We start from the raw sequence: 17,683 nt of genomic DNA on the forward strand, positions 1-17,683 counted from the left end.
GTACTGGATGTCATCTCCAGACAACTGGAAGAAGAGGAGGTTATCAGGAGTAGTCAGCACGGGTTCACAAGGGGGAGGTTGTGCTTGACCAACCTGGTAGCCTTCTATGATGTTGTCTCTGGCTGGGTGGATGGGGGGAGAGCAGTGGATGTAGTCTACCTTGATTTCAGCAAGGCATTTGATACTGTCCCCCATGACATCCTTATAACAAAGCTGAGGAAGTGTGGGATAGATGAGTGGACAGTGAGGTAGGTTGAGAACTGGCTGACTGGCAGAGCACAGAGGGTTGTTGGTGGTGCAGAGTCTGGTTGGAGGCCTGTAACTAGCGGTGTTCCTCAGGGGTCGGCTCTGTGTCCGGTCTTGTTCAACATCTTCATCAATGACCTTGATGAGGGGATAATGGCCACCCTCAGCAAGTTTGCCAATGATACGAAGTTGGGAGGATTGGCTGACATGCCTGAAGGCTGTGCTGCCATTCAGCAAGACCTGGATAGGCTGGAGAGCTGGGCAGAAAGAAACCGGATGAGGTTTAACAAAAGCAAGTGTAGAGTCTTGCATCTGGGGAGGAATAATGCCATGCACCAGTACAGGTTGGGGGATGACCTGCTGGAGGGGAGCTCTGAGGAAAGGGACCTGGGTGTCCTGGTGGACGACAGGTTGGCCATGAGCCAGCAGTGTGCCCTTGTGGCCAAGAGGGCCAATGGCTTACTGGGGTGCATTAAAAAGAGCGTGGCCAGCAGGTCAAAGGAGGTGATCCTCCCCCTCTACTCTGCCCTGGTAAGACCTCATCTGGAGTACTGTGTCCAGTTCTGGGCTCCCCAGTACAAAAAAGACAGGGATCTCTTGGAAAGAGTCCAGCGGAGGGCCACGAAGATGGTGAAGGGCCTGGAGCATCTCCCCTGTGAGGAAAGGCTGAGTGAACTGGGTCTGTTCAGCCTTGAGAAAAGGAGACTGAGAGGGGACCTGATCCAGGTCTATAAATATCTAAGGTGTGGGGGCAGAATGGCGAGGCCGGACTCTTTTCACACACAGTATCACAGAATCACAGAATCACCCGGGTTGGAAGGGACCCCAAGGATCATGTAGTTCCAACCCCCCTGCCTAGCAGGGCCACCAAACATACACATTCAGATCAGGTTGCCCAGGACCCCGTCCAACCTGGCCTTAAACACGTCCAAGGACGGGGCATCCACAACCTCCCTGGGCAGCCCGTTCCAGGGCCTATCCACTCTCCTAGTAAAGAACTTCCCCCTGACATCCAACCTAAATCTTCCCTCCTTCAACTTAAAACCATTTCCCCTAGTCCTGCTGTTGTCAGCCCTTTTGAAGAGTTTACTCCCCTCCTGGGTGTAGGTTCCCTTCAGGTATTGATAGGCTGCAATGAGGTCACCCCGCAGCCTTCTCTTCTCCAGGCTGAACAAGCCCAACTCCCTCAGCCTGTCCTGATAGGGGAGGTGCTCCAGCCCCCTGATCATCTTAGTCGCCCTCCTCTGGACCCTTTCCAGAATCTCAATGTCTTTCTTGTACTGAGGGCTCCACACCTGGACACAGTACTCCAGATGGGGCCTCACAAGAGCCGAGTAGAGAGGGACAATCACCTCCCTGTCCCTGCTGACCACCCCTCTCCTGATGGAGCCCAGGATCCCATTTGCCTTTCGAGCTGCCAGAGCGCACTGCTGGCTCATGTTCAGTCTCTCGTCCATCAGGACCCCCAGGTCCTTCTCTGCCGAGCTGCTCTCAAGGACCACTCCTCCCAGCCTGTACAGGTGCCTGGGGTTCCTCCGGCCCAAATGCAAAACCTTGCACTTTGCCGTGTTGAACCTCATTAGGTTCACCCGAGTCCAGCCCTCCAGCCTGTCGAGGTCCCTCTGAATGGCATCCCTTCCTTCCACCGTATCAACCGCACCACTCAGCTTGGTGTTGTCAGCAAACTTGCTGAGGGTGCACTCAATTCCCTCATCGATGTCATTAATAAAGATGTTAAAGAGCACCGGTCCCAAAACAGACCCTTGGGGGACACCACTTGTTACCGGCCTCCACCTGGACATAGAGCCATTGACCACCACCCTCTGTCTGCGGCCTTTCAACCAATTGCTTATCCATCGGGTCATCCACCCATCAAATCCACTTCCCTCCAATTTGGAGATGAGGATGTGGTGGGGGACCATGTCAAAGGCCTTGCTCAGGTCCAGGTAAATGACATCGGTCGCCTTCCCTTCATCCACCAATGCCGTCACTGCATCATAGAAGGCCACAAGATTAGTTAGGCATGACCTTCCTTTGGTGAAGCCGTGCTGGCTGTCTCGGATCACATGCTCGTTCTTTATGTGACCGAGCATGTTGTCCAGGAGGATCTGTTCTATGATCTTCCCAGGCACGGAGGTGAGACTCACCGGCCTGTAGTTCCCCGGGTCCTCCCTGCTCCCCTTCTTGTATATGGGAGTGACGTGACCCTTCCTCCAGTCATCCGGGACCTCACCTGACAGCCACGACTTCTCAAATATGATGGAGAGCGGCTAGGCAACCACCTCAGCCAGCTCCTTTTCATTGGTGAGTGGAGACAGGACAAGGGGAAATGGCTGGAAACTGCAGCATAGGAAGTTCCGCACAAACATGCGCAAGAACTTCTTTACAGTGAGGGTGACGGAGCACTGGAACAGGCTGCCCAGGGAGGTGGTGGAGTCTCCTTCTCTGGAGATGTTCAAGACCTGCCTGGATGCCTACCTGTGCGACCTGGTGTAGGGAACCTGCTTTGGCAGGGGGGTTGGACTCGATGATCTCTGGAGGTCCCTTCCAACCCCTACAATTCTGTGATTCTGTGATTCTGTGATTCTGTGATAGTGGAGATGGGTTGATGGCCAGATGTCATGAATTTAGTGGTCTTTTCCACTCTTAATGATTCTATGAATTTTGAGATTTCGATTTTGCAATATGCTTGCTTAGGACTACAATAATGTACATGACCAAATCATGTAGCAAAGTATTGCCTACCAAAGTTGGAGTTGGCTAATGGAAAGTGAGCACATAGGAAACAAAGCAGTGACGAAGAATTAGTGGATAATTAATAAGTCATTTTGTCAAACCTGTTATAACATGAGAGGAAAACTTTTATTGTAGTTACTGTATGTATGGAAATTGCTAATTCATGGTCTGAAGCAATGATGGAGTACCTGGTGAAGGGACTCACCCAGCCCTGGGAGCACAGGTGGAACCAATTCACCTGTGTCCCTGGAAGGGGGTGGAATTTAGTCCCACCCCACCCTAAGCCTGATTTGAGGGCTGTCTGCCACCAGAAAAGGGTCTCTACATGGAGATCCTTCCACATGGAGATCTTTCCTTTGTTTAATTTAATTTAATGTATTTAATCCTTGGGATGGGTGAGGAAGTCTTTCTTTAACTGGATTGTCACCATCACCTTTTCCAGGGTAGTTTAGACCTGGCTATCTGCTATCTCCTTTCTCTATACCATACTTCTCAGCAGAGTACGGTGGTCAACTTGAATTACTAAAGTAGTCAAAAGAGTCAACACTTAAAAGTATTTGAAGTAAAAAACAATGACAGAAATTCACCAGGTTACTCATTTTCTGTGAGGACAAGATGAATTTTCTTTGTTCTGCAGATTTATTCTGTTCTTTGATCTGTTGTCAAATATCTAAAGCAGATGAATTCAAGGAATTAAATGGCAGTAGGGTGGGTCCCCTGGTGTGGTAGCTGGGGTAAAACCACTTACAGCAGACTGGTGTTACTCAAGTTTGTATCGTGTGGCATGAGAAATCAGAACTGGGGCCCTCAACTCACTGTTGTGTCAGTAAGGACTAATTTACTGCTGATAATCTCTTTCCTCTTCATTAATTAGAACTGTTTTTCTATTGATATTTCATGTAGCCAATGCTAAATATTCCAGTACTGATGAATTTTATTGTAATATGAAAGATAATTAAATGTTCCTTTTCTGCCTGAGATCCTTGGATCAAAATAACAGAATCTCAACTCTTTTATGAAAAAAAACATGAACACCCAAATTGGAATTTTATGTTCCAGCATCTTGCTGCTTTTTTTGTTATATAGTATTTATTCTGTCTTGATTTTGAGCTCCAAGCATGATGAATGCATGTGCTCTCGATTTCTCATAAGGTGGTAAGCACTGTAACAGATAACTTTAAAGCACAATGAAAAGAAAAATGCAGTGAGCCATCTTTAAGGCTCTAACCATTCTCCTCCCATCATTTTGACTGATGAAAATGGAGCAACATGTTTTCTGTGAATGTGTAATGCTTTTGGAATGGCATTATCTTTTGAAAAACAAATGCTTTTGAAATGGCATTATCATGACTGAATTGCACGTTGCCAAGAACTCGGTTTTCCTAAGAATATGGTAAAGAGGTAAAAACTGACAATTTTTATGCATTTTATTTCCTCATTGCTACATGATATTTAACAACTGCACATTCCTGTTAACCTTCCAATTTATTTTTGAAAATGATGTAGGGATAGTAGAAATAAGTTTGGTTTTATGAGGAAGATGAGTAGAGAAAGATGGATGGGCAGACACTAGCTAGTGGTTTGAACAATATTTTAGAACAGTATTTTTCATTTAGACTGCAGGAAAACTTCAATTCAAAACAGTATAGCTCCAGATCTTTAAAACTCTTTCTCTTGTGGAGGTCACAAGTCTTTCAGGTAAACTCTTCCTAAACACAGTAGAATAGAGGAGGGAAAAATGTTTTTCTTCAGAAAATAAGTGCTAAGCAAAAGCTTGGTGTATTAATTTGTAAGCTATACTACACAAATTTAAGTGAAAGGAATCATTCCAAAGACCAGCTTTAAGTTTCTGGGTAAACCAAATATAATTTTCTCTACTTCAAAGGGTCCTGGTGCAATTTTAGACACATTAAACGGCCACAAACAACGTGCACAGTGCTGCAGTACAGACAATTAAGGCAACAATTGCAGTCTGATCTGATTATTTATGCAGCAGAATTTCTCACTGCACCAGGAGTCCAGTTATCTATAACAGCAAGCTGTTGTTAAATGCAAATGGAGACTGTGGTATTAAACAGGGGTAAAAACAACACAAATATACTGAAGGCACAGTAGCCAGGCTGGTTTCTGAAATCCTTTCCTGAAAAAGTAGGTGCCCACTGACCATGTCCCTCAATGCCATATCTCCACTCTTCTTGAATACCTCCAGAGACAGTGACTCCACCACCACTCTGGGCAGCCTGTGCTAGTGCCTGATTGCTCTTACTGAGAATAATTTGTTCCTAATATGCAACTTGATTGCTAACTCAACACCATTAGGGCCAAAGCTTGTAAACTCAGGGCAAGGGAAGCGAAGAGCACCCACTGCTGTTCAGCACAAGTCTCTTTATCTGGCATTAACCGATGTGTTTTATCCTTTCTAAAGCACTAATAATGTTGTCAATAGCTTCTACCACTAAGTTCTTCTTGAAGCAAATGCTACATTTTTCTGTCTTGCAATCTGCATTTTCTCCTTCTGATCCTTTAACCTGCTCCTAGATCCTTAAGAACTCCTGGTTGTGCTTTTCTATAATCTTCTGCTCATCCTCTTCTCCTTCTACATGTGCTGTCCAGCTCCATGTCGTCTTCAAAACTGTACACTCTCTGTTCCTCCCTAGCTATATATATATTTACATATGCAACGTGATTAGGACTGCCGTGTTCGTGATGACTTATCTGAGGCTGTTTCAAGTTAACATGGGTCCATATGTCTTCCCTATCATACAGACAAATTACTAAATTATGTCCAAGTTTTAACAAAATGCAAATGTACCATTGTTATCTGGCTTTATTTTCAGAAAACACGCATACTCAAATAAATCTAACTGTTTTAGTCTACTGCTTAAAAAATGATGAGCAGATATTTCCCTTTCTGCTATAGTTGCAGATTTTTATTTGAGTATTTCTAATAGTTTCTTGTTATGTGAAAGTAAAAACATCAACCATAGTTGGATTCTGGTCTGCGGTGTTTATTGTTTGAAGATTATATAATAATATATATAGTCTACAATTCTACCATTGACTGCAATGGGCTGAGGATGCTGAAGAATATCTCGTGAGAATTCAGCCACGCAGAAGGTCTATCTGGTATGTTTAATAAAATGAAAATACCACCAGTTGCTGCCCTTGGTTATTATATAACTTAAAATGGTGTGTATGTCTAGCTAATGTTAGGTAAGTAGTGATCGTATATAGGACATTCTCATGTCTCATACCTGCATGTATCCACTTCAGAAGCATGTATATGTAACTGTTTGGATTTGCATTTGCTTCTTCTTTTTTTTTTTTTGTATTAGTTAATGACAAAACAGTTGCTGTCAAAGATAAGATGGAAGGTAATTAAGATGACAAGCATACCACCATCTGTATGCAGAGGCAAAGATGAAGGGATTCATTTCTCAGTTCACTTTTCATGGAAATCGAATTATTCAGTTGCTAGTCATTTTCCTTGAATACTGTATGATTTTGTATTATCATCATTAGACTGCAGAAGGATTAATATAGTACTGGATCAGCCTTAAAACATGATAGATTTCCATTTATTCTGATAAGTTGTTATTCCAGCTACTTTTATAAAAAAAGGATGTAGCAATATGTACATTGGCCAAAGTGGAAATATTAAGGCTTAAGATGGAAACATTTTATTCATTAAGAGTAGGAATGTCTTACTTTAAAAGAAAATGCACTTAAGAAGTGAGGAAATATCATAAGAATTGTCCTTAGTCATGAAAATATTGTGTTTCTAACAAGCAGTGAAACTTGCAGACACATAAGTAGAGATGATAGAAGCAATATTAACTGTGCAGAAGTAGTCTATGCTAGTTAATGCAGGATGCTTCTACAGGCAATTGAGACATACAGGATGCTCCATATGGAAATTCATATTGTCCATTTCAAGAATTTAAGGAGTGGATGGCAGTTCTTGTCTATGTCAGCAAAACTGCATATTCATAGATCAATCTCTTGCCTGTTTATTACCTAGCACAGAATGGCCAGGGTTGGAAGGGACCTCAAGGATCATGAATCTCCAACCCCCCTGCCACAGGCAAGGCCACCAACCTCCCCATTTAATACTAGACCAGGCTGCCCAGGGCCCCATCCAAACTGGCCTTGAACACCTCTAGGCATCCACAATCTCCCTGGGCAGCCATTTCCAGCACCTCACTGCTCTCATAGTAAAGAACTTCCCCCTGAGATCCAACCTAAATCTTCCCTTCCTCAACTTAAAACCATTTCCCCTTGTCCTGCTGTTATCAACCCTATCAAAGAGTTGATTCCCCTTCTGTTTGTAGGCTCCCTTTAGGTACTGAAAGGCTGCAATGAGGTCACCCCACTGCTTTCTTTTCTCCAGGCTGAACAAGCCCAGCTCCCTCACCCTGGTCATCTTTGTGGCTCTCCTCTGGACCCTCTCCAACAGCTCTCTGTCTTTCTTGTACTGGGGTCTCCAGACCTGGACGCTAGATGTACTTTAGTACTCCAGATGGGGCCTCACAAGAGCAGAGTAGAGAGGGACAATCACCTCTCTGTCCCTACTGGCCACCCCTCTTCCGATGGAGCCAAGGATACCATTTGCCTTCTGAGCTGCAAGGGCACACTGCTGGCTCATGTTAAGCTTTTCATCCATCAGGACCCCCAGGTCCTTCTCTTCAGGGCTGCTCTCAAGGACGGCTCCTTCCAGTCTGTATGGATGCCTGGGATTCCTCTGGCCCACGTGCAAAACTCTGCACTCTGCTGTGTTGAACCTCATCAGGTTCACCCAGGCCCACCCTTCTAGCCTCTTGAGGTCCCACTGAATGGCATTCCTTCCTTCTACCGTGTTGACCGCACCATTCAGCTTGGTGTTGTCAGCAATCTTGCTGAGGGTGCACTCGATTCCGTCATCGATGCCACTGATAAAGATGTTACAGAGCACCGGTCCCAAGACAGACTTCTGGGGGACGCCGTTCATTACCAGCCTCCATCTGGACACAGAGCCATTGATGACCACCCTCTGTCTGTGGCCTTTCAACCAATTTCTTATCCATGGAGTGGTCCACCCATCAAATCCACATCCCTCCAATTTGGAGATAAGGATGTGGTGGGGGACCATGTCAAGGGCCTTGCTCAAGTCCAGGTAAATGACATTGCTTGCCTTTCCCTTGTCCACCAATGTGGTCACTCCATCATAGAAGGCCACCAGATTGGTCAGGCATGGCCTTCCCCTGGTGAAGCCGTGCTGGCTGTCTCGGATCACATGCTCGTTCTTTATGTGACCGAGCATGTTGTCCAGGAGGATCTGTTCTATGATCTTCCCAGGCACGGAGGTGAGACTCACTGGCCTGTAGTTCCCCAGGTCCTCCTTGCTCCCCTTCTTGTAAATGGCAGTGACGTGATCCTTCCTCCAGTCATCCGGGACCTCACCTGACAGCCACGACTTCTCAAATATGATGGAGAGCGGCTAGGCAACCACCTCAGCCAGCTCCTTCAGAACCCTGGGATGCACGCCATCCGGCCCCATGGACTTGTACACATTCAGTCTCATGAGGTAGTCTCAGACCTGCTCTGTCGTCACAGAAGGGAGGGATTTACCACCCCAGTCTCCACCTAGAGGTTTAGGGGTGCAGGGCTCAGGGACGTGAGAAGTACGGGAATCCTGGCCGCCAGTGAAGTCCAAGGCAAAGAATTCATTCAGTACCTCAGCCTTCTCTTCATCCACTGAAGCCAGTTCTCCTTTTACATTTTCCAAAGGAGGTATACTTGCTTTGGCTTGTCTTTTCTGGCCAATATCTGGCCTAAAATTCTTAGGCATACCACAGCAGTGCCAGTTGGGAAATTACTTGACCCATCAGTGATAAATCAAACTTGGGATATGATTTCTTCCTTAGTAACGCATCTATTCTGTACCACACACAAACGCATTCAATTAAGTTGACTGTTTTCCAAAGGATTGTTTCTCATATATCTCAGAAAATAAGAGAGCTGAGGGTCTGCTTATAAAAAGATGCTTGTAATTGGATAGCATCTGTCATGTAGCTTACCACATCTGTTTGTATTGCAATATTGTAGTAATACAGTTCTTCCTTGACGTGTTGTCTTACTCTGTTAGTTTGATGATAACCAGGAGGAGAGATCTTCCAAACAGATGACGAAAAGAAAAACTCAGCTAAATTAGAAAATCTACAAATGCACTGAATACGTAAATAGCATTTATCCTTAGGTGGTTCTTTTTGTTTTTGTTTCATTTAGATTTCTGAAACTGTGAGAAGAAGGGAATTTAATTCAGTAATACAATAAAACTTCCATTTCATAGTGACGTGTTCTTTAACTTTTCTTTTTTCTTGGCTAAGTGTTGCCATTTTGTGGTTACTTTCGACTCATTTTTCTCCTTTGCTATTGCCATGTTTACTTGAAAAGTATCTTCTAACTTAGGGCTTGTTTTCCTTCCTCTTTTTGATTGGTTTTGCTCTATGTTTGCTTGGTTACCTATGCCCAAAGGCTGCTTGCATATTTGGGAATAGCCTATGGGTCTTCTGATTTTTTGTCATAGGGTGTATTTTACTTCTTTATGTGATACCTATGTGATATCCTTGAAAATACATTCAACTGTGTGCAGCCTAAAATACAATTATGACAGTGCTCATTGTGTACATAGCAATAAGCATTTGCACATGGCTGTTTGAAGTTTCTGAACTGTTCTGTCCTCGAGTGGAATGACTTTTCATGTACATCCTTGGGCAGGTACAGAGCAACATGTTTTGGAGGACCATGAGATTCATGATGGGTATTAAGAAAAATTTATTCTCTGCAAGAGTGGTGATGCATTGGCAAAGGCTGTCTGCTAAAGTGGTGAAGTCAGTCTGTGGAGATGTGGCATTGAGGGACATGGTTAGTGGGCAAGGTGGGGATGTGTTTTGGTTGAACTTGGTGATCTTGCGTTGGGGCCCCAGAGCTGGACACACTATGGGGTCTCACGAGAGCAGAGGTGTATGTCCCCCAACCTGCTGGCCATACTTCTCTTGATGCAACCCAGGATACAGTTGGCCTTCTGGGCTGCAAGAGCACACTGCTGGCTCATGTTGAGTCTTTCATCAACTGACACCCCCAACTCCTTCTCAGGGCTGCTCTTAAGCCATTCTCTGCCCAACTTGTATTTGTGCTTGGAAGTCTGTGTGTGTGAATAAAGTAATGAATAATGTAAGATCTTGTCATGTTACTACACAGCACACCTGTGGTGGCACTTTCCCCTATGGCCCCTCAGTTCTAGTGCAGTAGTTTTCTACATTATGTATGTTTATTACACTCTCTCAGTTAGTAAGTGATTTTGCTCAGCCAATTATCCACACTCCTTACCTCCCACTGTGTTCTGACTGCCTCTCAAAACTGAACGAAACCTAATTCCTTTGCAGAAAGCAGAAAGCAATCCCTCTCCAATTCAGATTGCCCTCCAACATCATTTGGTCAAATGACTGAAGCACCTGAGGTCCACCACCAGTAGAATTCCACAACATGTGGTAATGAGTCCTGCAGGCATTGGGGGAGAAGCAGGTTTCCATCTGGCTGTCACACCCATAAGGAATCTGCCCCACCTTCCTTACAGAGATTGCATAAATATTGATCATTTTGTAACGGAGTAAGAACTGTTATGTGTTGTAAATGTTGTGCTGGAAGAACCAATCTACACCAGGGAGCAGATGGTGAAGGCCAGGCTTTACTTTAACCCATGTGGCTGACTAGATTAGCTCTGAGCTTTGTTCTTTGATAGCAATTCCATTGATCTTTCTCTGGGTTTGCACACATGTATTATTTTGCTAGACTGATTTGAGATTAATTCTCTAGATTTCCATGAAGTCATAATCATTGCTTTCTTCATTGTGATCACCAAACTTAGCAATCATTCTCACTTAGGAAAGGATCACATGATGTCCATAATTGCTGTGTAATTACTGTGAGGTCCAAAGCCTTATCTAAGAACCCTGAGTAAATTGACTGTGTTTTCTTTATGTGGTTTTGTGAAACAGCAATGCTGTGAGTATGGGCTGTGATGAATATGTAACTTGTTATTGAAATGGGAGCTGTGACATTTGTTCATCTGTGAAGATAATTAGCAAATTGGCAGTGATTCTGGGTTACCTTGGTTTGCTGGCTGATGCTTCATAGAATGGGGGTGGCTGTGCATCTGCCTTAACTATGGAGATATGAAAGGATGACAGGACACATTGGTGAGTTTCTGTAGTCATGCAAATTTAAGGCAGTTTTCTTTATTCACAGCTCTAGGATAAAACTCTTAAGTGCTTAGCTAAGTTCTGTACTGCAGTAGAAGTTTAAAATACCAGCAGAAGACGTTCCTCTCTGAATGAGAATTGTAAGATTCAGACTGCTATGGCTTTTTGAGTGAAATTGTCTATTTTCTTTCTTAATTGTGGTGAAATTACTCAAGGATACATTTCAGTTTCAAGTCTCTTTTCTTCTGCGTTTTGCTTGTAGTATGAAATATTGTATCTTCTATATGTGTTTGCTTTTGATAAATACTCATTTTCAACAAATGTCTGATATTCTCAGGTAATTTCCCAAGGTGTTTAATACATGAACTGGGGTGCTATTCTCCACTGGTAGGTTCTCCAGCTCTTCGATGCTTTCAGTTCTAGCAATTGCTCACATTATTTGCACCTACCAAACAAAAGCTGGTAATGGGGTTTTAACAGCCATTCATAACCTCTGAATGTCAGAGAAGTAGCATCCTATGTAATAGAGGTAGAATAACTTATTTTCCCACTCTGTTTTATGCCCTAATAATTACACAGAGGAAGAGAAGTTATTGGACATGATCAGGTTTTGTTCTTGTATTAATTTGCACAGAAAAGAAAAATAATTAAAAAATAGTTCTGTTATTATAAACAGCAATAGAATTCATAGGACATTAAACTCCCCTAATTATTACAATTTAAATTTACAACATTAATATCCAGAAAGCCTATTATGAATGAAAGCTTTTAAGCAGGAAAAAAATTGAAATCACTAAATTCTGTTAGTGACATTTGATGTAGAAACACATTAAGTAGGATAAACATCACCCTGGTGTCTTAGATGGTTAAATGCACTAACATTAAATACATTCATTTATTTTACTTTATTAATCCTTCTAAGAAAAGCCCACCAAATATCAAATGAGGAAGAGACTAATGTTACTCTTCTGGAGCCCAGTTTAAAGCATAGAGAAGCAAATATAAATCACTTAGTTCTTCTTGGTTTAATCAGGCTTGGGTTCTGTTTGCTTGTAATGAAGCCACACAAATAAGAGAAAATAAAACAGACCTACAGCAAGACAAGCAGTTCTACATTTTTCTCTGCAAGTAATACATGCACCTTCCTTTACAACTTGTAGTGCCATTTTCTGCAAGCTGAAAGAACAGAATATTGTCCTAAATATTATTTCTTGGATTTGGACTGTGTTTGGACTTGCTATGTTGAGGTACTGTGAAATACTATCACTATCTCCTTCATAGTCAGCTAGGTATTATGTAACAGGAATGATATCTAGGAATGATGCTGGATGGTGCATTAGATATGAGAAAAGATAAGCTGCACCTGGGAAGGATCAGGTTGGATACTAGGAATAATTTCTTCTCTGAAAGGGTGATGATGCACTGGAACAGACTGGTTAGGGAGGCAGTGGGATCACCACCTCTGAAGGGGTTCCAGAAAAGAATAGATGTCAAACTGAGTGGTGGTTGTGAAGGGCTGATGGTTGGACTAGATGATCTCAGAGGTCTTTCCAACCCTAAAAATTCTGTGACTTAAAATGCTTAGTTACTGCCTTTTTTATTCTTTTTTTTCTGGGATAGTAGGCAGCTAAACTCAACCTTAAGTTTTGTTTATTTTGGCTGCATCTACTTTTCTGAATTGCATACATTTAAATTGATTTTCTTTTCCTTGGTATCTTTTGCTAGTTTACATAAATGTTCTCTGTTCTTGTTGAAGTTTGTTCATTAGGAAAATATCTTCTACAATAATTAAAATCACATCAGGTAGCAGGGGAGGGAGAGAGAGAATAAAAAAATATGTTAGAAAATCAGTAGAGAATGGAGAATAACCATCCTTTCAGAGGAAGGACGCAGGTAGTGGGAAGGCAGCTGCTGAGGGTTCAAAGCCAGGAATACTTAGAGGAAGTATCTAAAAATTCTCCTCTGAGATTGCCAGTAATCATACCTGAATAGATATGCTTTTTCTCCTAAGGAAATCCTAAAATCTAATTCAATTTCCTCTTACGAGGGCAATGCCAATGCCATCAGGCAAAATGGGAGGGGTAGGAGGGGTGTGGAAATGTATTTCCTCATTTATATATATTCTTCCATGTGGAAAAAGAGAGTACCTAGGACAATAGCTCCCTAGTGTTAACCAGCCTTTAGATGCTACTACTGCATAAATATTAAATAATTGAAGCTATGTATCCTGTGTTTCCTGAACCCTTTGTAGTTCAGTTCATGCCCCCTACCTTTTGTAGATGCAATTAACTGTCTTAATTGCTCATCTCTTTTTCAAATGGTCAAGGAAATTATCCACTTTCCTCCTTTAGCTATCAAATGCATAAAATATGAAGAAAGCTGAAATTAAGAGGACATAAGTTTTTAATATTAATTTCACTTTTAATATGGCAGGAAGAGTTCTAGTGAATGCAGTCAGAAAGATGGGTTGTTTCTGCTAAGGCAGATATATGTTTTTTTTTTTCCTCTGAATCATCTATTCAGTCAGTCACAGTTTTTCATGAATGTTTGGAATATGGATTGAAATCATTTTCCTATCTTTAGCAGATTGCTTTTTTGTTGCATTTGGAAGTAATTATATCTAATACTGTATTTATTTGGATTACCATTTGTACACAAGAGATATATTATGTTTTGTTTGGTCTACAACCTGGCAACTGGTATGTTAATTTATACTCTTCAGACCTGCTTTCTATTAGAGTATTGATGTCTAATGTATGTAATGAAAGGAGTCCTTCCAAAATTAATTCTTACAGCTACTGACTGCTGCCATATGTTAGACCAAAACTTTCATTCTTACATTTTAAGATAATTCTGGCTTTTTCTGGAGTACTGGGGAAGGGGCATTTTCCTAATTATTCTGCTCAACATTTGCAGTAATTTGAACTTCCACTTCTAGGTAAAAAATGGAAGTGTTAAAACAGAGCTGTCTGTATCTAACCATTCTTATCACCTTGATACATGACTTCCTTGTTGAGTCTTCAGAGCATGAACGAGAGTCTTTCTCTCCTTCCTCTTATAATACCCATATGTCAATTTGTATCTGTTTATGAAGAGGCCTTAGTGAAATTGAAAGTGATGATAGCAAAATATAAGGGAGAGAAAGCGAATTCTAAGGGTTTTATTGTAGATCTTCTAGTATTACGCTTTGTAAAATGCATCTAAACTGACAGGAAGAAAATCTATAAAAGCCTATTAATAAACCATGCCTCTTTCTAAATATTGCATTTGCACAAGTCTGAGTAATTTCCCTGCAGAATTGTGAGGTCTGCTCTCCTGCTTTGAACATTCTATGTAACGTTGACCTCCTAAAGGCAGACTCCTAATTCTTAACTTGTTTTACTTAGCCATCCCAAAAGATTTCAGGAGCTTTTAGTATACTCTAAGAACCTTTCTAAACCTCCTTGTAATTTCCATAGCCAAAGATGCATCTAGATCTTTTTTTAAAATATTAATTCAAAAGTCCAAAACTTCTCAGTTTGCTCAGGTGTTCCTTGATGGTTTTGAGAAGTGCAAAATCTATATCATGATGCATAAATTATTGCACTTAATTGCCTGAGAGGATCTGTGTCCTTCCATTGCACCCAGTTCTGCAGAAAGCAGAAGCTAAATGAAATCCAGGCACAGAAGTAGCAATATAGTGGTATAGAAAATGGAGGGAAAAAAAAAAAAAAAAAAAAAAAAGGAAACAAAACCCATATCTTTCTTCCCAGATGGTGTTTTTCCTTTTGATCAGAAATGGTTGCTGGTTTAATTCCTGAATAGTTGGCAGATCTGTAGTTGCTTTGTAAGTGATCTGACAGAGCAGGCATAGAGCTAAAATATAAGCAGCTTGGGAAACATAGCATAGGCAGCAGATCAGGTAAGAAGAATAAACTGTATGCTATTGCTACTCCCCAAATCATAACTTCTTTGGGTTGATAAAGTATTATTCTGTTTAAAATGACTTAAGAGGAACATTTCTGCTGAGCTATATTTGGAACAAAAGTAGGCTTATTCTTAATTCTCTGGGGACTTTACGGTGATTCTGTGAACAACAGGAGGCAAATCTGTAGGTTTTTGCCGTTAAATTCATGCTGGTATGTTCCTGTTTCTGTACTTTTATCTTGGATAAAGTTAGCATCCCAGGTGCAAAAGCCAATCTTTTGATGTAAAATGTATACGAGGAAAGTATTTTGGGTAGGAATTATCCATCTGTTGTCTAGGTGCTGTACGTCTATGCTGAGTATAAAATGTAATACTCATAGGCTTTTGTAGCCTTGAAATACTTTTCAGGCATAGTACATATACTATCATAGAATGAGAAGTACACTTTTTCCAAAGATGTACCAACATAACAAATATGCCCCTTTCTTCAAGGGAAAGTTTGAAGATATGCTCTGAAAGAGCAGGTTCTAGGACACTGAAATGTCTCATGCCCTGTTGTGCTCTTGTGTGGTCATCACTAAAGGATGAAATGAAGAAGGGATTAAGAATGACCTTGTGTTCAAGAACATTGAAAAAAGCAAGTAATGGTGACCAATTATTGCATTCTGCATTGCAACAGAAGCCTAAGGCCATAGGAATTTAAAAGAAATGGCAGTAACATAGCAGCTGTTGCTTGGAGATACTCAAAACATTCCCAGATACTAACTCATCCATTGGGCCGTGAATAAGAGAAGATAGAACTTGTCTGAAGCCTTTTGACAGTCTACCCTTCTATTAACTTAATGCTAAATTTACCCAAGGCAGCTGTAGTTGTAGGACTGATCTGAATTCAACTTTTGTGTCACAGCAAAGTGGCACAAAATGTAAATATTCATTCTGTCCTGTGCGGAATGAATTAATGAATTTTAAAGTTCCTTGAAAGAAAAGTGAACTTTAACTTAATTCTCGAACCCAAACTCAGATTAAAATCATTATTAAAATTTTTGGTTTTGGAGAGCACATTTTTTTTTCTTAGTGTACTTTTTCATTTGAAATTGTAGCTGTATCAGAATAGATTACTGTAAATACCCAGTCCCAGGACAGGAAATCATAGAATTACTCAGGTTGGAAAAGACCTTAAAGATCATCATGTCCAACCACGACCTAACCATACTACCCTAACAACCCTCTGCTAAATCATGTCCATGAGCACCACATCCAAATGGTTTTTAAACACATCCAGGGATGGTGACTCAACCACATCCATGGGGAGCCTATGCCAGTGCTTAACAACCCTTTCTGTAAAGAAGTTTTTTCTGATATCCAACCTAAACTTACCCTGGTGCAACTTGAGGCCATTTCCCCTTGTCCTGTCACCAGTGAGAAGAAACCAACCCTGCTCTTGCTGTAAGCACTTTCAGATATTGGAAGAGAACAGTAAGGTCTCCCCACAGCCTCCTTTTCCCCAGACTAAATAAAGAAATAAAAAGTCCATCGAACACATGTTAGTACAGATTCTTTAGCCTCTGATATAAAAAGTGTGTTAATGTCGGCTTAAGTGCAGACTTGTCTCTGGTTTTGCTGTCCATCTGAACTATATTTTGAGTTTGAAACTTCTAGCTTTCCCTTTTCAGCAAGACAACTAGTATAGTATGTATACCAGCAGTGAGGTTTCTGAAAGAGAGTGGTGGTAATTTAGTTATGGTGGAGGGTAGTTTCCTTTCACTGCAAACTGAATGTTTGCCTCCTCGTTTACAGTAGGGTTGCAGAAAGAACATTAGTAGGATAAATATGGATTTTTGTTGCAAGGAAAAGATTCATTCCCAATTAAATATGACATTAGAAATCTTTACTTGGATTCTGAGTTTCAATTGCCAAGTACTTGGGCTTTGTTTGGGACTCCTAAGGCTTTGGGAACCCTGAGTACTTAAAACACTGATAGAAAGTGAAGTAAGATGTCTCCAGAATGTTGTGCTATGTATTTCTTTTGAGTGATGGGGTTGGGGAAAAAAAAAAAGGATGGGTGGATTTTCTGTCTACCTTCATAGTCCCCAATACACAGTGCATTTGGATATCCAGGTTAAGAGATAATAATTATTTTAAAATTACCAGAAGAATACAATATGAATTCAAGAGCAATATGGTGGGAATTGTTGCTCTTGTTTTAAATTCTATTCATGTCACAGAAGCTGGCCTTTAACTACACAACCGATCCCCTTTGCATTGCCTTCAATGATAATGTTTTTGGATTAAGATAAAGCTCAGTGTTAGCTGCAATCTCAAAATCAAGCTTTACAATAGGCAGAAATGCTTGAACCGGTCAGATTCCAATTATCTTCATTTCATTTCAGGCTATGTTTCTTATTGTGACCACTGAAAGATGCCTTATTTCAATGTAACCCATTTTAAGTAGAATTCAAAACCTGAGCAGAGATAAGTAGTCCTGAGTGAGTCTCCAAAGGATGCATTAGTGATAGAATTTCTCTCGCAACCCTGTGCCAAAATATTACATTATG

The sequence above is a fragment of the Lagopus muta genome, chromosome 6 (genome assembly GCF_023343835.1).
Source record: "Lagopus muta isolate bLagMut1 chromosome 6, bLagMut1 primary, whole genome shotgun sequence".
NCBI lineage: Eukaryota > Metazoa > Chordata > Aves > Galliformes > Phasianidae > Lagopus > Lagopus muta.